The sequence below is a fragment of the Schistocerca piceifrons genome, chromosome 7, assembly GCF_021461385.2.
Source record: "Schistocerca piceifrons isolate TAMUIC-IGC-003096 chromosome 7, iqSchPice1.1, whole genome shotgun sequence".
NCBI lineage: Eukaryota > Metazoa > Arthropoda > Insecta > Orthoptera > Acrididae > Schistocerca > Schistocerca piceifrons.
Genome location: NC_060144.1, coordinates 270900054 through 270923662, shown reverse-complemented (window position 1 = coordinate 270923662; position 23609 = coordinate 270900054). Strand labels below are relative to the sequence as shown.

General features: G+C 38.6%; 1 long non-coding RNA gene across 2 annotated transcripts in view; it reads left to right on the top strand.

Moving 5' to 3' along the window:
• LOC124805117 overlaps window positions 1-23609 on the top strand; it is a 188482-nt gene that overhangs the window by 68289 nt on the left and 96584 nt on the right. For both annotated transcript variants that reach the window (XR_007017396.1, XR_007017397.1), the window contains exon 2: window positions 18711-18765. This is a non-coding gene — a long non-coding RNA (uncharacterized LOC124805117). The remainder of the gene's footprint in view (window positions 1-18710; window positions 18766-23609) is intronic.

Sequence of the window (23609 nt, the reverse complement as noted above, 5' to 3'; positions counted from 1 at the left end):
GTAAGGGACCGAAACCCGAAACCTTCAAAGAAATTTCTGTTTTTTAATTGAAAAATCTGCAATTGCTCCAAGGTCTCCAATTTTGAACCCTTAACTTCAACACAAAGCAACTCGATTTTAGACGGAGGACTCGGCGCATGGGCCATTTTTATAAGGTGTTCTGCATAAGTGGAACCTCTTGTGCCATCACCGGTTCTAGTGGGGATGTGCTCTTTATATCTAGTCATGAGAGCTCGGCCTGTCTGACCTATGTAAAATTTCAGACAGTCACCGCAAGTAATTTTATACACACCACACTGAGACAGTTTATTATCTGTGATCTGCAACGAGTGGATTAAATTCTTGTGCAGATTATTGTTGGTGGAAAAGGCTACTCTAAAGTTATAGGCTCTAAGCAAATTTGTAACTAACATTAACTACAAAAGGGATATATACTGTTGCCATCGGTTTGTCATTTACTAAATCTCCTAATGTGGAAGCTGCACCATTATTTTTATTTGTTTTCTTATTGTCAAACATCTTACCAGTTGCAAACTATAACCATTATTTCTAGCGATAGCTTCCAGTGTGACCAATTCAGTTTCTAGCACCTCCAGTGGCGGGGGGATAGCTGTAGCTTGACGTATACTCGAATGGGAAAGGGCCATCTTATGGGCAACAGCAAGGAAAGTAAACCGAGCAAGAAAGAAGAATGAAAAGACAACACAACAGGCGATCCTAATTTAAACTAAAGATACGTGATGCTGTAAATATGACTCCCAATCAGTGGTGGTATGTGAGTATACATTCTTGGTGTTCACAAATTTTTAGATTCAGATAAATCTGGGAGTGTGAACTTAATAGCATGTGCTGTATAACTGTTATGCTTATCAACAAGTTTATACAACTGCAGTCACTGCCAATAATAATAATAATAATAATAATAACTTATCTGAAACCTAAAGATCAAGCAGACACAGCAAACCCAGCTAAATATCGCCCCATAACATGCCTACCAACAATATACAAAATATTAACTTCAGTCATTACACAGAAATTAATGACACATACAACACAGAACAAAATTATAAATGAAGAACAAAAAGGGTGCTGCAAAGGAGCACGAGGATGTAAAGAGCAACTGATAATAGATGCAGAGGTGACATATCAAGCTAAAACTACACAAAGGTCGCTACACTACGCATACATTGATTACCAAAAAGCTTTTGATAGTGTACCCCACTCATGGTTACTACAAATATTGGAAATATACAAAGTAGATCCTAAATTGATACAGTTCCTAAACATAGTAATGAAAAATTGGAAAACCACACTTAATATCCAAACAAATTCAAATAATATCACATCTCAGCCAATACAGATTAAGCGTGGAATATACCAAGGAGACTCATTAAGTCCTTTCTGGTTCTGCCTTGCTCTGAACCCACTATCCAGAATGCTAAATAATACAAATTATGGATACAATATTACTGGAACATACCCACACAAAATCACACATTTGCAATACATGGATGATATAAAACTACTGGCAGCAACAAATCAACAACTCAACCAATTACTAAAGATAACAGAAGTATTCAGCAATGATATAAATATGGATTTTGGAACAGACAAATGTAAGAAAAATAGCACAGTCAAGGGAAAACACACTAAACAAGAAGATTACATATTGGATAACCGCAGCAACTGCATAGAAGTGATGGAAAAAGCAGATGCCTATAATTATCTAGGATACAGACAAGAAATAGGAATAGATAATACAAATATTAAAGAAGAACTAAAAGAAAAATAGAGACAAAGACTAACAAAAATACTGAAAACAGAATTGACAGCAAGAAACAAGACAAAAGCTATAAATACTTATGCTATACCATTATTGAGCTACTCATTTGGAGTAGTGAAATATAGTAACACAGACCTAGAAGCACTCAATACACTTACATGATCACAATGCCACAAATATAGATACATCACATACATTCAGCAAGAGAAAGATTCACATTAAGCAGAAAGGAAGGAGGAAGGGGATTTATCAACATAAAAAGCCTACATTATGGACAGGTAGACAATTTAAGAAAATTCTTTATAGAACGAGCAGAAACTAGCAAAATACACAAAGCAATCACTCATATAAATACATCAGCTACATCATTGCAATTTCATAACCACCTCTACAACCCTTTAGATCACATAACATCTTTACAGACGAATGGAAAAACTAGTAGAAGGCAACCTGGGGGAAGATCAGTTTGGATTCCGTAGAAACACTGGAACACGTGAGGCAATACTGACCTTACGACTTATCTTAGAATAAAGATTAAGGAAAGGCAAACCTACGTTTCTAGCATTTGTAGACTTAGAGAAAGCTTTTGACAATGTTGACTGGAATACTCTCTTTCAAATTCTAAAGGTGGCAGGGGTAAAATACAGGGAGCGAAAGGCTATTTACAATTTGTACAGAAACCAGATGGCAGTTATAAGAGTCGAGGGACATGAAAGGGAAGCAGTGGTTGGGAAGGGAGTAAGACAGGGTTGTAGCCTCTCCCCGATGTTGTTCAATCTGTATATTGAGCAAGCAGTAAAGGAAACAAAAGAAAAATTCGGAGTAGGTATTAAAATTCATGGAGAAGAAATAAAAACTTTGAGGTTCGCCGATGACATTGTAATTCTGTCAGAGACAGCAAAGGATTTGGAAGAGGAGTTGAATGGAATGGACAGTGTCTTGAAAGGAGGATATAAGATGAACATCAACAAAAGCAAAACAAGGATAATGGAATGTAGTCTAATTAAGTCGGGTGATGCTGAGGGAATTAGATTAGGAAATGAGGCACTTAAAGTAGTAAAGGAGTTTTGCTATTTGGGGAGCAAAATAACTGATGATGGTCGAAGTAGAGAGGATATAAAATGTAGGCTGGCAATGGCAAGGAAAGCGTTTCTGAAGAAGAGAAATTTGTTAACATCCAGTATTGATTTACGTGTCAGGAAGTCATTTCTGAAAGTATTCGTATGGAGTGTAGCCATGTATGGAAGTGAAACATGGACGATAAATAGTTTGGACAAGAAGAGAATAGAAGCTTTCGAAATGTGGTGCTACAGAAGAATGCTGAAGATTAGATGGGTAGATCACATAACTAATGAGGAAGTATTGAATAGGATTGGGGAGAAGAGAAGTTTGTGGCACAACTTGACCAGAAGAAGGGATCGGTTGGTAGGACATGTTCTGAGGCATCAAGGGATCACCAATTTAGTATTGGAGGGCAGCGTGGAGGGTAAAAATCGTAGAGGGAGACCAAGGGATGAATACACTAAGCAGATTCAGAAGGATGTAGGTTGCAGTAGGTACTGGGAGATGAAAAAGCTTGCACAGGATAGAGTAGCATGGAGAGCTGCATCAAACCAGTCTCAGGACTGAAGACCACAACAACAACAACAACATCAACAGATACGAAGAAAGTAAATTGGAAAAAGAAAACACTACATGGCAAGCACCCTTATCATCTAACACAGCCACACATAGATCAAGACGCATCCAACACATGGCTAAGAAAAGGCAATATATACAGTGAGATGGAAGGATTCATGATTGCAATACAGGATCAAACAATAAACACCAGATATTACAGCAAGCATATTATTAAAGATCCCAATACCACAACAGATAAATGCAGACTTTGCAAACAACAAATAGAAACAGTAGATCACATCACAAGCGGATGTACAATACTAGCAAATACAGAATACCCCAGGAGACATGACAATGTAGCAACAATAACACATCAACAACTTGCCATATAACATAAACTAATAAAACAACATGTTCCCACTTACAAGTATGCACCACAAAATGTACTGGAGAATGATGAATGCAAATTATACTGGAACAGATCCATTATAACAGATAAAACAACACCACATAACAAACCTGACATCATACTCACCAATAAAAAGAAGAAATTAACACAACTAATCGAAATATCCATACCCAATACAACAAATATACAGAAGAAAACAGGAGAAAAAATTGAAAAATACATTCAACTGGCTGAGGAAGTCAAGGACATGTGGCATCAGGATAAAGTTGACATTATACCAATTATACTATCAACTACAGGAGTCATACCACACAATATCCACCAGTACATCAACGCATTACAGCTACATTTCAAACATATATATACAGCTACAGAAATCTGTAATTATTGATTCATGTTCAATTACCCAAAAGTTCCTAAATGCAATGTAACATATACCGTACAGTTAAAAGGAAGTCACACTTGATCAAGGTCCGCGTCACTTTCCATTTTTAACCAGACATAACGTCTGAGAAAGGAAAGAAATAATAATAATATGCATAACTTATCTGACAAAAGAAAGAATTGTTTTTGTGGAAATTTGTTGTTTTGTACATAATTATGTACAGTTTAGGGCAATAACAAAATAATGTGTAAGCTTTTGCAACTCTCCATTTTGAATTTCTGTGTAATCAGGAGATTTCATGCTTTTCCATTTTTTCGCGCAAATATACAAGACCCCTAACAGATGTATTAGTTCACAAATTTACTTCTGGGCTGAAAATCAGATACTAATATGCTACACCCATGTAACGACTTATGCTTACTGTACATTCCCTTGAATATTCACTTGTAGTCACACTTATTTGATATCGTCACTCTCTCAATCAAAGGACCTGTTCGTGGAGGCCCTAGTTCCTTTGCCACTAAATTTTCCTGATAATTTACTTTTACGTTCTGAGAATGAGATTTTCACTCTGCAATGGAGTCTGCACTGATATGAAACTTCCTGGCAGATTAAAACTGTGTGCTGTACTGAGACTTGAACTTGGGACCTTTGCCTTTGCTGGGTGAATGCTCTACCAACTAAGCTATCCACATACAACTCATGATGCATCCTCACAGGTGTTAGCATTTAAAATACATTCAACATAGTTTATGTTTGCACTGCATGCGAAAGCTGATTCCCGCATAGTAAACAATCAACTCCAAACATAAACTGCCATATGTGGAAATGATTAAACTCAAGTAGTAATATCTACCAACACAGCCACTTGACTAGAACACAAATGTGGCACTGAGATCCACAAGGGCCTGAAGCTAACTGCTGTTGATCCCACATTTAAGTCGATATCAGAGAAACCAGTGATAGAGCTTTTCTTGAACATATATATGATGTGGGCCTACAGCACAGATAAACCTGACTCACCATAAGATCAACAGTTTTCAGAAGCATGAATAAATCCTACAATCTCACAATTGACGGAGATGTGCTTTAGGCCCTTATGATTCTCACAGCCTCAAATGGATTACTGCATGATAAAATTGATAACTTGACATTCTGTAACTCATTCAGAAACCCACAAAACAGGATAAGTATCAGTACAACTTTAACATATACTTATGTGCAATCTAATTTTACTATATAGTGAGTGAATTAGCATATCTGAAGAATGCACTATCATCTAGCAGGATTTATGCTGAGCAAAGGGGATAAAAGTGTGCTGCAGTGTGGTACCATCTGGTGGCAATGACGTAAACTCCTAGTTCTGTTGCAACGGCTATACTACATATGGTGAGAGAAGAGCTCTGACAGTTGACACGGCCTTGGTGCATGTGCTTCGTGCATCCACAACGGCCAATCAGATCATGAGCGTTACTGTGGCAATGCTCTAGTGCTGCCGTAGTGCTGGGTGACCGCTGCTTTTAGTCAGTTGCATCACATGCTACATTCAGGTTTGTGTGTATATGTGTGCATTCCGCTACTTTTATGAGTTTATTGCCATGTGTATAAGTGGAAAAGTGTGTATAAGTGGAAAATTGCTGCCTGTAGTACAGAGAAGAGGGCTTTTGGGAAAAGAGCTATGCTGAAATCCCAAGCACGTGAATTTATATACAGATTGCTTGTCTACTTTGAAAGGGAAAGGGACAATGGCGAGCCTTCAATATCAATGAGTAAAGTGGTTGAAGAGTGGCAGAAGCATTGAACATTTCTACAGTGTCAGTGAAGATAGTCACAAATGATGATGAGGCTGCCAATTCAACTGCGACCCCTGTTATTGTGATGCCTGGCAAGTCAGGGAAGAGATCATGTCGTGTGACTGAAACAGACAACTTTGATGAAAGTGCTATCAGGTAACACATATATCTGCACTACAGCAGGATGGAGTATCTGACACTTATAAAGTTGATAGCATGAATGTTGGACAGTGGTTTGTTCACAGGCAGAATGACAAATCTCTCCAATGTTTTGAAAAGGATTGGCTTCCATTGGGAAAAAGTTCTCAGCATGAACGGTATTAATGTAACATGGAGACATTTTAGCATGGAGATGTTGTTTTCTGCATGAGTTGCTAGCAGTAAATCTGGAAAATGTAATATCAATTGACAAAACATGGGTCAACATGTGTCATGCATGTACATTTGATGGACAGACGACACATGCCATAGAACAATGAGTGTGCCAACTGGTAAGTTGGTATAGTTCAAGCTGGCTCTACGAATTGTTTTGTGCCCAGTGCTATGATGATCTTTCCGTCAAAAACAACTGTCGACTGCCATGACAAGATGAATGCAGATACATTCAAAGTCTGGTTTGTTACTCGTTTGCTACCAAACATCAGTTCTGGTAGTATTTTTGTAATGGACAATGTGTTCTACCAATCTGTACAATTAAATAGGGCACCAACGGCTGCTGCAAGGAGAGAAAAAATAGTCAGCTGGTTGAAAGATAATTTTTGAACAGAACTTGTGGAAAACAGAACTTCTGGAATTAGTGAAATGGTACAAACCACAGAAGAAGCATTACGTGATTGATACTCTAGCAGGGAACCATGGCCACAAAGTTATACGTCTTCCACCATACCACTGCCATTACAATGCAACTGAGTTCACCTGGGCTCAAATAAAAGCAGATGTTGTGGAGCAAAACAAAACCTTTACGTTGCGAGACACAGAGAGGTTAGTAAATGAGGCTGTCACACCAATAACACCAGAAAATTGGAAGAATGTCGTGAAACAAGTGTGGAAAGAGATTACAAGGTCAAACATAAAAGATGGTGCAAGAGAAGAATCCATTCATACTATTGCAATTTATTTATCAGAGAGTGAGTACAGCAGCAGCAAAGATACCAAAGACTGTGGTTGTGATGAGAGATGACCAATCAGATGATGATGATCTTGGAGTTTCCATTCTTCCACAAGAAAAATAGAGGTAACATGCTTATGATATTTTAACATAACATTTGTGCAATTTGCTTTACCTTGTTAACGTTGAAAATCTGTTTGTGTGTAATTTTTATTTTGGCTGGAACCATAGTTACGGTAATTATTTTAAATGATGTTACTGCTGTTTGACAGTAATAATTTTTATTTTATTGTTATATGATGCAGAGTTTGGCCATTGGCCATTTTCAAGAACAGTAACCTATTTACAGGGTGTTACAAAAAAGGTATGGCCAAACTTTCATGAAACATTCCTCACACATAAAGAAAGAAAATATGTTATGTGGACATGTGTCTGGAAACGCTTACTTTCCATGTTAGAGCTCATTTTATTACTTCTCTTCAAATCACATTAATCATGGAATGGAAACACACAGCAACAGAACGTACCAGCGTGACTTCAAAAACTTTGTTACAGGAAATGTTCAAAATGTCGTCTGTTAGCGAGGATACATGCATCCACCCTCTGTCGCATGGAATCCCTGATGTGCCGATGCAACCCTGGAGAATGGCATATTGTATCACAGCCATCCACAATACGAGCACGAAGAGTCTCTACATTTGGTACCGGGGTTGCGTAGACCAGAGCTTTCAAATGCCCCCATAAATGAAAGTCAAGAGGGTTGAGGTCAGGAGAGCATGGAGGCCATAGAATTGGTCCGCCTCTACCAATCCATCGGCCACCGAATCTGTTGTTGAGAAGCGTACGAACACTTCGACTGAAATGTGCAGGAGCTCCATCGTGCATGAACCGCATGTTGTGTCGTACTTGTAAAGGCACATGTTCTAGCAGCACAGGTAGAGTATCCTGTCTGAAATCATGACAACATGCTCTGTTGAGTGTAGGTGGAAGAACATGGGGCCCAATCAAGACATCACCAACAATGCCTGCCCAAATGTTCACAGAAAATCTGTGTTGATGACGTGATTGCACAATTGTGTGCGGATTCTCGTCAGCCCACACATGTTGGTTGTGAAAATTTACGATTTGATCATGTTGGAATGAAGCCTCATCCATAAAGAGAACATTTGCACTGAAATGACGATTGACACATTGTTGGATGAACCATTCGCAGAAGTGTACCCGTGGAGGCCAATCAGCTGCTGATAGTGCCTGCCCACGCTGTACATGGTACGGAAACAACTGGTTCTCCCATAGCACTTTCCATACAGTGACGTGGTCAATGTTACCTTGTACAGCAGCAACTTCTCTGACGCTGACATTAGGGTTATCGTCAACTGCACGAAGAATTGCCTCATCCATTGCAGGTGTCCTCATCGTTCTAGGTCTTCCCCAGTCGCGAGTCATAGGCTGGAATGTTCCGTGCTCCCTAAGATGCTGATCAATTGCTTCAAATGTCTTCCTGTCGGGACACCTTCGTTCTGGAAATCTGTCTTGATACAAACATACTGCACCACAGCTATTGCCCCGTGCTAATCCGTACATCAAATGGGCATCTGCCAACTCCACATTTGTAAACATTTCACTGACTGCAAAACCACGTTCGTGATGAACACTAACCTGTTGATGCTATGTACTGATGTGCTTGATGCTAGTACTGTAGAGCAATGAGTCACATGTCAACACAAGCACCGAAGTCAACATTACCTTCTTTCAATTGGGCCAACTGGCGGTGAATCGAGGAAGTACTGTACATACTGACAAAACTAAAATGAACTCTAACATGGAAATTAAGCGTTTCTGGACACATGTCCACATAACATCTTTTCTTTATTTGTGTGTGAGGAATGTTTCCTGAAAGTTTGGCCGTCAAAAGACATCAGACTTGCATGAAATACAGCGAAATCTGAACCGTGTAACAATAAAATAAAAATTGTTGCAGTCAAATGGCTGCAACATCGTTAAAGAAAATATTTATGTATGTGTGTGTGGTGTGTGTGTGTGTGTGTGTGTGTGTGTGTGTGTGTGTGTGTGTGTGTGTAAGGTGACTAACACTGGAAGTGCATGTGAAAAAATATTCCACCAAGGAACACATCAGTCAGCAGAATGCTGCCCCTACAGGAACGCTGGAGTGACATGGCACTGTTAGGTTCTGAAGGTGCTGAGTGTTGGCGCAGGTCGAAGGGTGGGACGGGAAGGTCTGTCACCCCGCTCCCCCCACCACTGGCTCGCTGCCTGTCCATGTGAAATACTGGCAACTGCGCTGCCAGCTGTCAGAACTCTTCTCTCAACGTACGGAGTATAGCTGTGCAGATTGTGAACCGTGCATGTTGTTTACTAAATCCCTGTGTATTTGGCCCATAAGGCAATTATGTCATGTGAGTTGTGCATGCGCAAAAGCTCCTGAAGGTGTGCTCATGACAAAGGAAGGTGTGCTCGCGACAAATGAAGCTAAGTTCCACAGTAGCACGGCAGATTTAAGTGCTGTATTTTTCAGATAGCAGCATCTATATTACGTTTAACGGCATTCAAAGAAAAATAACCAATAAATCCTCAAGGTGTTGAAAGTTAGGGTGTTCACTTGCTCTTGTGCTCTTACACAGCAGCTGCCACTGTTCCCAACTACCCAGTCATGAATACATCTGATCTGAAAATTTATCACAATAATATGCAATCCCTGAATAATAAGATCAATGACATTAATGCACTGTTAACAGATGAACTAAAAGCTAACTCAGTGTTATGCATATGTGAATACTGGTTTAAATCAGAATTAATTCAGAATAAGAAAATAAATAAATTCATTTTGTATTCCTACTACTGCAGTAAAAACAGCAAACAGGGTGGGGTGGCAATTTACATAAAGGAAAGTATAGATTTTACTTTTCTACCTGACTTAACTAGAACAAATGTCAAAAAGGATTATGAAATTGCAGCTATAAAAATTATTTAGTTCAGTCTGGTTACAGCTACAGTTTACAGATCACCATCTGGAAATTTTGAACTTTTCTTAAACAAAATGGAGTCATTGCTAAATAAAGTAAATAAAACGGATTGCGAGTTGATAATCTGTGGTGACTTCAATATTGATTTCCTCACAAATAGTAGAAACAGAGAAGACCTTCTGAACCTTGCAACATCCATAATTTAATGGCTGAAGCATAAGCTGATACCTGAGTAACAGAAACTTGTAAAACAGCTTTAGATCAATTTCTTATCAAGAAAAGTCTACCCAACACTTCTCTAACAATTTTCAATGCAGGATTTAGTGATGATCTTGCTCAAATATTAAGCTTAAAAATGAAAGGCAGTATTATTAACATGTCTTTAAGAACCACAAGTAGAAGGTATAATCAGTAAAATGTAAACTACTTCAACAGCTTATTACAGAAAGAAAAATGGTCACAGGTACACCAAACTAATGATATGAATGAAAAATTCACCATTTTCATTGATACACTAACCCATTACTTTCAAACTGCCTTCCCACTGAAAACTGTAACAAAAAGGGGAATTCTAAAAAAACAGCTGGATCACAAGGGGAATAAGGGTTTCACAAGCTGCGACATAGTTGTGAATAGAAACGTAGATCCAAGTACTGTCAAATGTTTTTTATTCCAATCTTTGATCACAATATTAAGTCATTTGATGATGACCCATTTCAGCCAGTAATGACCATCTTCAAATCTGTTCTAATGTGATAAAGCCATAATGGCATTGTCAAAACATATAAATACTCTCAGCAAAGCATTGTCACGTCAAACTAAATTATGGTGTAAAATGGTCTGACAATGCCATTACAGCTTTATCACATTAGGACACAGTGTGGGACAGATCTGAAGATGGTCATTACTGACTGAAACTGGTCATCATCAAAGGGCTTTATATTGTGATCAAAGACTGGAATAAAAAATATTTGAATAAGGGTTTCATGCCAGAAAAAAAAAGACTAATCCATGAAATGTGTAAATCAAAAAACTATTCACATGAAATACACATATACTATAAAAATACTCCAAAATACTATGAAAAGTAATAAGAGCAGCAAAAATAATGCATAATGACAAATACATTTATAATTCAGATAATAAATCAAAGGCTATGTGTAGTGTTGCAAAAAAAGAATCTGGTGAACACAGACCAAATATAAAACTACCACAAAAAATTAAAAAGTGACAAACCCCTTATGAGTACGAACACTTTTAAATATTTTTTCACCATGTTGCTGATAATATGATACAATCAGACTTACATAAGGGCATCCAAGCCAGTCAAGTACAAAATAAGTGATTGTAGAGGATCAGTGTAAATCAGTTCTGTCTCACAAGATGAAGTAGGTAATGCAAGAAAAGGACTGAAAATTATAGCTCTGCTGGCGTTGATAGTGTCCCTGCAACAATGTCGAAGAAGAGTGCGTCAAAGCTAATTGAAATACTTACACACTTATGCAACTGCTCACTTCACGCAGATACGTTCCCTGATGTATCGTAAACATCTAAAATCATTCCAGTAGATAAAAAAGGCAAGAAAGATAACGTGAATAACTCAGACTCATACAATTTCCTCCTGCATTTCAAAAGTATTAGAAAAAATTATGTATAACAAACGTATGAAATTTGTAAATAAATACAATATCCTATGCAACGAACAACAGGGATTCATAAATAAGAGGTCAGAGACAACTGCTGTTTATGAGTGCATCAATTCCATATTAAGGAATCAATAGGAGTATTTGTTGACCTCAAAAGCTTTTGACATGGTGGACCATAAGATTTGCTGTCGAAGCTTGATAAGTACGGTATTTGAGGTCTGTCCAGCAACTGGATCAGTTCCTTCCTGAACAATCGTAAACAGGCAGTGTGCATGAAACACACAAATACCCACCTAAAAACTGTATCTGAACACTTATCAGACTTAAACAAATTAAATATGGTGTACTCCAAGGATCAGTAATGGGATCCCTTCTGCATATCTCAACTTAAATGGTTTATCTCAACTTAAATGGGGATGCATCTAAAACATCATAATTGCAGATGACACCGCAATTCTACTAAAAGGAGACAGTAAAGAACAATTACAGCAATCAGTAAACACTGTCACAAAACAACTTCACAGCTGGGCACAGAGTAATCAACTTGTACTAAATAGTTAAAAAAAAGCATTGCACTAAAATTCCACAATGCTCCAAACAAGGACATGTTTGTCCCATTGCTCTCTGTCAGTGATGAACTAGTTAGTAACAGAACTGAAACCAAATTTCTAAAACTTTGGCTGCAGAACAATGTTAAATGGGATAAGCATACTGAATACCTTAATGCAGAACTGAGTAAGACATGTTACCTCCTTTGCCGACTAAAATCGTGCTGTAGTGAGGAAACAGTAATGAATTCATACTGCACCTACTTCCATTCTCACCTTAAATATGGAGTTACTTTCTGGCGAACATCCAAAACAGCTAATAGCACTTTCAAACTACAAAAAAGGGCCATTAGAACCATATTTGCAAACCTATAGACTCTTGCAAACCTCTGTTTAAAGTATCTGGTATTATTTAATTACCATGTGTATATATTATATTAATAAAAATAAATGTAATAGGTAAGAACTGCAGACTGTAAGCAAACTGCGGTATACATGATCATTTTGGCAGAAAAAACAAAAATTTACTTATAACCTAAATCAACACATCTCTGTGCCAAAACGCTACTTTCCACATAGAAGTTAAACATTATAACAAGCTTTCTGAAAACATAAAAACTATTACTGAGGTAAAAACCTTCGGGAAATCTCTAAAGTCATATTTACAGCATCACTGCTTTTGCTCTATTAAAGAATATTTAAATTTATGAAGTGTGTTATATAAATACTTAATGCATACATTGTTTTATTGTAAGTGTAAATGAGTATGCCTAGAAATATCTCTCAATAGTGTACTCATAAATAAACTTGTCCAATGTCTTACGCAAAAGACACTTTTGTAGACAACAGGACCAATAAATACAATATAAAACTGTGGTGTTCACCGCTACTGGGCTTGGCTAACACCTGGACAGGTGACTGTCTGTGCCTGCTGTGAGGCCAGTTGAGGAACTACTTGATTGAGAAGCAGTGTCTCCAGTAATGAAAACTGACAATGGCCAGGAGAGCGGTGTACTGACCACGTGCCCCTCTACATCTGCATGCAGTGCTACATATCGGCTGTGGATGACACCATTGGACCTTCTGAGGCCTGTTGGTATGGAGAATAGGAATAAAAGTTTTTCAAGAAAGTGTTTCAGTTCTTCATGTAAGAGGAAAGCTCTGCTAAACATCAGTCATTATTCATGGGGTGAGTCCATAACTATTCATTTCTTTGAAAACAAAACCAACAGAACAATGAAATCAATGTTATATAAGATGGCTCTAATTGGATAGTGGTGAAACACTTCTGGCTGCACCTGTGTTATATTTGACCTTCAGCTGTGAAAGAGTGAGAATCTCTTGCCGATGGGGACTAGCCCACTAGGTGGGGAAAGAACTACATGGAAATGGAAACAGACAGTGACACACAGATATCATTCTTTAAAGTGGTTTGAACTGCATGAGGATCCAACACATTAGTCAGCAGTAATTCATTTACCTGTCCTGAAGTACGTTGGACTGCACTGAATCTGTGCATTTTTCTTTCAGTTAAAGTAGAAAAACCAAAATGGAAGCACCTTAGACACAAAGAGAACTTAACAACTTTTTCATCGAATGATCTAGAAAAATGTCCATTGAAACACAGTTCCATTTAGCCATGGTTTCATTACATTAATTTCCTAAAATAAGTACTATTTGTAAGAGCTATGCTTAGTTCTTTGAAAGTGGAGACAGGGTCAATATAAAGCATATAATTAATTACACCAGTGGTACTGTATTACACTTCCCCAAAACTACAAAAGTGAAAATGTCAAAAGTGAACATTTTGGGTGTTAGTCAAACTTAGATTAAAATCTGTAAATGTAACTATATTTTTCAGCATTTGCCATTTTTCATTTCCAGCTAAATAGGGATTAAGTAGAATGTTGCAAGCTTTTATTACAGTCCATCCACAGCAAAGTCTCATTCTTAAATTAATTTATTCTTCTCTTCTACCTTATTAATTTATTCTTCTCTTCTACCTTATTAATTGTAGGATGTGGACAACAAACAATTGTTTGACTTTCATGATATAAGGTACCACTGCAAAACCATAGTAGTAGACTGTCCAGTATAATTGGATGTCTGAGGGAAATATTTGTATTTGGTTTTTTTTGGCATGGATTATTAAAATAACGCAAGCAACCAACTCTAGGCCTGAAATGATCACCAAGCTAAATCTGCATGAACTCCATAGGCATGCGATCGTGGCATTGACACCCTTCAATACCTAGTATATATTTGTGAATGGAGACAGGTATCACTGTCACAATCATTTCAAAAACTTTCATACTTCTGGCTATATTTCACTCCCAATTATGTATAGTCTACAACATATCTAAAGGTAAGTTACTTGCTATCAAACTTTTTCACTACAAGATTTGTAAATCAAGTGCACATGGTTGAAAAATGCCATCACTTCACAACGACTGTTATGAGGTATATAAAAGTAAATGGTAAATGTGTACAAAATCAGATTTTTTAACCCTGTACCTTTTCCAGGATCGACTGAGAAATGTTATGGAACTAAGAAAAAAAATCAGGCAGAACAAGAAGTAGGCATTTTCTATTTTCACAAGGAAAATAAAGCTTATAAGGAAAATACAAGAGCATAAAACAAAGCGGCAAAATCTTACAGACTGTGAAGAGCTTTTACAACGTGAACACTGCGATGTGGATTTTCCCCTTTCCGTCCTCCAGGCCTGATGCACAGTGTGAACACCAGGGCAGTGGCTGGGTATGGGCCGGTCCAGTACATATCATCCCAGCCCAGCCAGACACAGTGTGTCAATGAAGCCTTAGTCCCTCTACTTCAGCAGCCAGTGTCCTACTATCTTATCATTTCAGAGTGTGGTTTTGTGGTATAATCGGGGGTGAGAATGCGTACTAGTTTCAGTGTAACAGTTTCATTGTGGAAACTGTTATAGGCGTCTCGCACTGAACTCTACGCTGAGTTTCGAGCTTCTGTAAAGGATCGCCAATCTTGGGGATTTTGCGTCTGTTTAAATTTGTCATGTTTGTTTCGTTGTTTCTGCAACAGTGTTCTAACCCTTTTGTGTACCAAGGAGGACCAGCTCCATCGTTTGTTAGTTTATTTGGTATAAACCTCTCAATTGCTGCCGATACTATTTCTTTGAATCTAAGCCACATCTGGTCTGTACTTATATTATTAATTTGCAATGAGTGGAGATTGTCTCTCAGGAAGGCACCAAGTGAATTTTTATCTGCTTTTTTGAATAGTTGTATTTTTCGAGGATTTGGGGATTACAATATTCAGTCTTGCTATGACAACCCTGTGTTCACTAATCCCTATATTGGTTTTGATGCCGGTTACTAACTCAGGATTATTTGTTGCTAAGAGGTCAAGTGTGTTTTCACATTCATGTACTATTTGCGTGGGCTCATGAACTAACTGCTCGAAATAATTGTCAGAGAATGCGTTTAGCATAATTTTGGATGATATTTTATGTGTACCTCCAGAATTAAACATGTATTTTTGCCAACATATCGAGGATAAATCAAAGTCACCACCAACTGTTATCATATGAGTCGGGTACGTGTTTGAAATCAAACTCAAGCTTTCTTTGAACCTTTCAGCAACTGTATCATCTGAACTGGGAGGTCGGTAAAAGGCTCCAGGTATTATTTTACTCCAGTTGCCAACAATGACCTCTACCCATACTAACTCACAGGAAGTATCTACTTCAATTTCGTGACAAGTTAAACTACTTCTAACAACAACAAACACGCCACCGCCAACTGTGTTTAGCCTATCTTTTCGGAACACCATTACGTTCTTCGCAAAAATTTCGGCTGAGCTTATATCTGGCTTTAGCCAGCTTTCAGTGCCTATAACGATTTGAGCATCAGTGCTTTCTATTAGTCCTTGGAGCTCTGGTACTTTCCCAACACAGCTACGACAATTTACAACTGTTATACCAATGGTTCCTGCATCTATGTTCTTCCTGTGTTCAACCTGCACACTTTGTGATTGAAGCCCATCTTGTGTTTTCCCGAGACCCGCTAACCTAAAAACCACCCAGTCCATGCCACACAGCCCCTGCTACCCATGTAGCTGCCTCCTGCGTATAGTGGGCACCTGACCTATTCAACGGAACCCGAAACCCAACCACACTTTGGCGCAAGTCGAGGAATCTGCAACCTACACAGTCGCACAACCGTCTGAGCCTCTGATTCAGACCCTCCACTAGGCTCTGTACCAGAGGTCCGCAATCGGTCCTGTTGACTATGCTGCAAATGGTCAGCTCTGCTTTCACCTTGCAAGCAAAACTGGCAGCCTTTACCACTTCTGTTAGCCGCTTGATACCATAGAGAATCTCTTCTGATCCAAAGCGACACACGTCATTGGTGCCGATGTGAGCAACCACCTGCAATTGGCTGCACCTTGTGCTCTTCATGGCATCCACGAGGACTCTTTCCACATCTGGAATGACTCCACCTGGTATGCACATGGAGTGCACATTGGTTTTCTTACCCTCCTTGTCAGCCAAGGCCCTAAGGGTCCCCATAACACTCCTAACTTTGGAGCTCCCAACTACCAATAGTCCCACCCTCTGTGATTGCCTGGATCTTGCAGGCTGAGTGGTTTCCACTGAAACAGGACAGGCGACAGCATCCGGCTCAGTGACAGCGTCAGCCACAGACGGCACCTGGAACCTATTTGTCAGACAAACCGGGGAGGCCTTACGTGTGGCCGCCTGGGAAGTCTTTCGCCACCTGCTTTGCCCCAGGGCAGCCTCCCACTCGATCAAAGGTGAGGGGTCAGCCTCAGTGTGAGCAGTAACTGGGTTGGCCACCAGTGAGGACCATTCGGAGGACTCTGACATGCTGGACGCCCATTGGATCCCCACGGCTAGACCACAACAGTGGTGCCCATCAACTGCAGCCTCAAGCTGTGTAACCAAAGCCATCACAGCCCGAAGCTGAGAGCGAAGTGTCACCAACTCGACTCGCATCCACACACAACAATCGCAGTTCCTGTCCACACCAAAGACCGTGGAAAACCAAACTATGCAGATAAACGGACTATCGGCATGTGCTGCGCAACTGTAATGTCAACCCTGACGAAAACGCACGAACTGTGTCTAGTAATACGCAGATATTCATGAACCTAACTACCGAAGCACTCAGGTGAAACTAAATAATTTGCCCCTGATAAGGAATTTGTAATATATCACAAAAGCGGTTTACTTTCTGATGCAAACGAAAACCCGATAACTGTGGCTATTAGATTTGAAATTTACACACAGAAACTCAAGAAACTAAACTATTAAAGCACACAGATGATATAATGAAACTCGCTCCTGGTCAGGGACTCATGAATGTCACAAAAGCAGTTTACTTATCTGTTGCTGTGTCTATCGCGGTCGGCTACTACTGCCTGGCTGCCTGACAACATAGTGGTTGGAGAGAGAGATAATCTGGATTGTCCAGATCTGAAGTAATTAAGTTAATGCATATTTATCTGCACCTTGTCTCCCCAGCCACGTACAACAACACCGGCATGGTTGCAGCAGCTATTCTCTCTTCACGTTCACTTCATCGATGAAAATCTCCATCTACAAATACATGTCCTGGTTGCACTGGGAGAAGGAAATTAGGACATAGCTCAGTAGTAGAATGAAAACTTGTGACTTATGCATATCATAACTTTTACTTAAAACAATACTGATACAGTATAATCCATGTGCCTGTATCACACCAGCTGAAAAAACTGCAGAAAAAAAAGAAAAATGAGACACATAAAAATCCTGATAGTTTAACCTTTAACTATCTTACTGAGACAATGATACTTCCCTAAAACATCAACCGATACAACTGTCCCCCACCCCATCCCCACTGCATACTGGCATGATCCTTATCACTGGACATAAGTGTACAGTGGTGGTACATTACACCTTTTGCATCTTTTCTGTACTTTAAACTCTTGACCTTTCAGGGTGCTGAGACCTCTATTTGTGGCCAAGTTTACCTTGTTTACTCCCAGAATGTGTCATTGCATAACATATATATCTAATTGTGTTTAATGAATATTCTACAAATTATTACTACTATCCACAAAAACTTTTTAAAGGTTGTGCCAACTGGAGCATTTGAATTCAGAGTCTGTAGTTTGATTATTGGAATGTAGCCACTGCTATTGCGGCATTGTCCAGCGACGCGCATCTGACATGATGCATCCTGCACACTTGAGTTTGTTAACGCTACAGTTAAGTTGAGCTGTCCATGAGTGCTACAGTTTCACTTGTTTACCCAAAATCAATAAAAAGTATACATCTTATTGCTGCAACATGGCGTGAGACTTGCGCATAGTGGAATCATTGATGTTGTGGTGAAGTGGTCCATTATTGACGACCCAGCTAATTGTTCCTGTTGTAATCCAAATGTTTCAGTGGTTGAACCAGGCTCACACTATCAGCATCCCGAAGACACTTGAATGGGTTCAAGGTAAGTCTCGAATGCCTTTATTTGTTTCCATACCCTTTCGGTGGTAGAATGCCTTGTCAATATCCGAGTTCACCGAGGATACAAATGTTCATTACAGCCCAGAACTAGCACACGTTTCTTTCACAAGAACACACAGAATTATGGGTTTCAAACCTTCACAAAATGTTCATAGCACATTTACAGTCATTAGTTGACATATGCAGTCCTGCAGAACATATTCAGCTTCATATTGTGTCACAGTTTCTACAGTCCATCATAGTGACAATAACCTGACTGTTTACATTTTAAAATATATTGACATGCTGGGTGTTCATATTTCTTACTCCATACATATACATTTTCATCTACCATTTACATTTCTTTACATTAATATTACACAAAAATTTACATAAACACTGTACAGAAATTATACACACAATAAAGTTAATATTATGTCCATATCTTGTGATTTTATGTCACTTACCATCTTTTAGTTTTTACATTATCATTTTTATCCATTTTGCTCTTGGGCGTTGCCCTTTTGAATGTTTACCTGTGAGCAATCTGTATTCATGGTCTCATCTTACTTTAACATTACATAGACTGTCATTTTTTTCAATCTCATTTTCCTGTATTGACAAAATATTTGCATACAACATTATCACATGATACACACAAGTTTTGTGTTCATACACCGCACCTGACATGAGTGTCCATTGTAACAGATGAGTAGGAAGGAAAACTTCATAACATAAAATCGCAATAAGCCTACATAACTACACTTCGCCACATCTCTGACAAGTTTTCCAAGATGTGTCTACTGGTCTACAGGAAATGTTACGGATAGAAAGCACCGTTCATTTTTACACTACTACTGCAATCCTTCACTCATTACGGGAGAACTAATGAGCACACCATTTCATTACTATCTACTCGTGTTAACTCACTCATTTTGTGTATACAAGTGTCATCATCAACTGCAAGCAGTGTACTTCAGTGTTTGTGACTTATACTTCCTTTGCTACAGGATATCAGTCCTGTATATTCTGATGTGCATGAATATGTCTCTATAAGAATTTTGCCATTGAATAAGTGTGAAACAATGTTGTGACAACTAATGTTAAAGTGCAAATATACTGTAATAACTCTTGCTTGGTGCTCTTCTCAGTCACATGGACTTATATTGTTTGGTCTGACCCCTTTTTATTTTGTAGCACAAGACCTAAGTTCAACCTTTTCATATATATCTGGCGTACTGTAGTTTTTTCATACACACACTCACACTATCATACTCATATACATTTTTATACATATAATTATTTATTTTTGGTACCACCCTTATTCTTTGGTACCAAACTATTGTGTTCCCTATTTTACCCAGTACATGACTCTGCATCATTCACTGGAAGGACAATTAAATACCAACTTAAAACTAAGTGCATAGTTGCTCACTGCATCCCACTTTCAATATTCATGTATTCAAATTCTGTCAGTATGCAGTTCATTCTTTATCAAACTTTTTGTGAGTTGTAAGAGTGCATGTTTGAACTGTGGTTGTCATTTTGACTTACCTTTTTGCAACTGGAAAGAAAACTCATGTCGTAAGCAGGGCTCAATCCTATTTTTTGCAGTATGTTAAAGACTTAATTTATATTCCTTCATTCCTCGAATATAAATATCCCCTTTTGCGAAGCATGTAAATAGCCACTTGTATAAATGAAAATCGCTTGTACATAATACCATAGTGTAAAAGACATCAGACAGTAATTTCCTCAACAAACTTTGAGAGGAGAACGTGCCCTGTTGTCCCTCTACTTGATATATTCCATGGTGGGAAATTATTTAACATTGCAGTTTCATACCACTGGACAGAAGTAAATAACATTTTGCCCCAATGGTGCTTGCTGCCATTTCGAAACAAACTGAGGAGTTGGGTGCAGGGACACACAATCAGGGACACTGGAAATGGTCATCTTAGAGGTGAGTTCACAAGCTCGATCACAGAGGGGATGATTATTCTGGTGTTCTGCAGTAGACCATCATGTCAACGACTTACAGCGATCTGCAGATTCCGGGCAGGTGGAAATCTTGTGCTGACCAACATCTTCATGTCCATTGAAATGACAAGAGGTTGGTGGGCATATAAGGGTACATCAATGCCACATTGCTGTTAAATTCCATTTAAGAAGATATGTTCCTTCCGTTTTAGTTTGGACAACCAACCACTGCATAGTTTATTTATTTATTTATTTGTGTTCCGTAGATCCGGTATACAAAAGAATTGCATGGATGTGGAATGAGTCACAATATAAATTAACACAGTCAGTATATGCTAGTATATGCTAACAAATGTAAATTGCAATTGGTGTATAAGAAACAAAGTATGTTAATAGTTACAGGCTTATGCATTTTCTATGGTAAAACAGGGGTATAAAACGTTAAAATAATAAATTACATGTGAGATGTATTAAGTTACAAAGTGGCAATAGCAAATATTAGAAGTAAAGTATTACATCTAAGTTACAATGTTACGTTAAAGACTTGATTAAGAGAGTAAAACGCTTTTTCAAGAAGATATTCCTTCAATTTACTCTTAAATTTTGGCATTTCAGTGGTAAGATTTTTTTTGTCAGACGGGAGTGCATTAAACACCTTTATGCTTGAGTAGTATACTCCCTTTTGTATCAGATGCAAGTTTTTTCTGTCAACATGAAAGTCATTTGTGCTCATATTTTTGGTGTTGTGGGTTTTGTCCCAGATTTGTTTGTTTTTCTGCTGTGTCAACAAGTGTTGGAACTTCAGAAGACTTCTTTTTGCTTTTATTTCTTTGTTCATAATTAAAATGTTGTGATTAGGAATTTATAGGTGTGTTAGTCTTCAGCAAAGCACCTTTCTTATGCCGCGAAGTTTAAAATTTTGCGTAAATTGGTGTTCTGCTATGTATGATCACATGAAGTAACCCTTAGGTACAGATAGATTTTGCTGAAACTGACAAGATTGAGATCCTGGAGCTCAGCAAAGCAGAAGATTTTTCAAACAAGGGGGAGGATCAGTTCCTGTGGAACAACCAAACTCAAATCAGATGGATGACCACAAAATCGATTGGGATCACATCTAGTTTGAGGTAGATGTACACCACAGTAATGATAGTGGGAATGAAGGCAAAGATGATGTCAAGTCACGACACAGTGAATGTGCAGCAAACATAGTTGACTGCAAGGCTCAGAACAGAGTCAGATCCATCACACCTAGTCGACCTGTCTTGCGACGGTGCTCGCATACGCCCTTCTGTAACAATAGGGCAGAAGTCAAGCAGGATGAGCAACATCTATTAACCTTCTAAAATAAAATAGAAGACAGGGCAATGAAGAGGGAAAGGAAAATGGAAGACATGGCAGCGAAGAGAGAACAAGAATTTATATGAAAAAAGCAAAGACGATGTGGAAAAGTGGGCACAGGAAGTGATCAAGAAAATTAGAACAGAAGTGAAAGATGAAAGTAAAAGGATCCAAACATTAGCTGTATGAGCCTTGAAGGAAGTACGGGAGGCAAAACTGTTAGCAATGGCAGCAGATAAGAAAGCAGAGAAGGCACACAAGATAAACAAGAAAATGTTGCAAAATATTGAGCAGTTAAGAGGTCAGGTTCAAGACTTGATAAAAGAAGAGGTAACATCATTATAATCACATAATATAATCATCATTCAACCTGCCTATTTTCATATTTCCACTTACAGTCACGTTTCTTTCTCTTTTCTAGATGCGTCCGTTTTCAACTTATTCTCTTTCTGCATCCATTTTTTTGATAATTCTATGTCTCAGAATTTGCATTATTTATAGCCTCTAACAGTAAATGCTTCTTCTAAGCAAGCTCTCCTAAAACTATATGCAGCATGATATACATACATTCACCAGAAAAGCAAAGCAGCCAAATTCATTGTCATATACACAAAGATATGATCAATATTTTATCACAAACGCAGTGCAGCAAAGTATCTTATACCATGCGTAAGCAGCGAAAAAATCATTATGGTAAACCAATATACAAAATGAAGAACACATTCTTACTCAAAGACAAGGGAAGAGTAGAGCAGATGTTAGAAGGAGGGCAAACCGAATGATATACATAACTGAGTACCACAGCACAGAACCAATGATCTGGTGAGCAATGTAGTGAGTCTGCTAGTGAGCAACACTGCTATTTGAGAGCCGAATCAGTTCGGAACAGTCTCACAGAATCAAAATTGTATGGACAAGCAGATGATGGGTTTGACTTCAAATGCTTCGTGTCAGTGTGGAAGTCCCAAAACTATAGAGATAGTGATAACACATTGCATCCAAAGATGTTTATTTGGAAATTCAACGTGTCACTACCCCCCACAGTGGCCACTTGAATGCAAATCAGATTTCACCTGTGGGCCCAGCAGGGGCAGTGTCACATGAAGAAAGTGTACGATTGCTGCAACACCCGTATTGAATAATGATGAATTGAGCATCAGATTATGTCCAGTAAGGATCTGGTCACCTCAAGATTCAAGAGCCCAGTTAAACTTTTTGAGGCTCTGGTTAGTTCACATATGACAAGCAGAGCACTATGAAATGCAGATGTGGCCTGATTACTATGACAACATCCGGCAGAGGAGGAATAATATCAGGGATAATCGGCAAGCAAACAGAGACAGGACAACTGGTGACAGCAGACAACACAGCTATCCATATCAGAAAGAATGCTGGAACAACCACTATCACAACAGAAGGCATAAAATGTGACAATTTGGACAGAACAGATTTAGTTCAGATCCAAATACAGCACAAGAGGATGCAGCTGAGATTCGGCCACCCAACCCACACAGCAATCAATGCCAT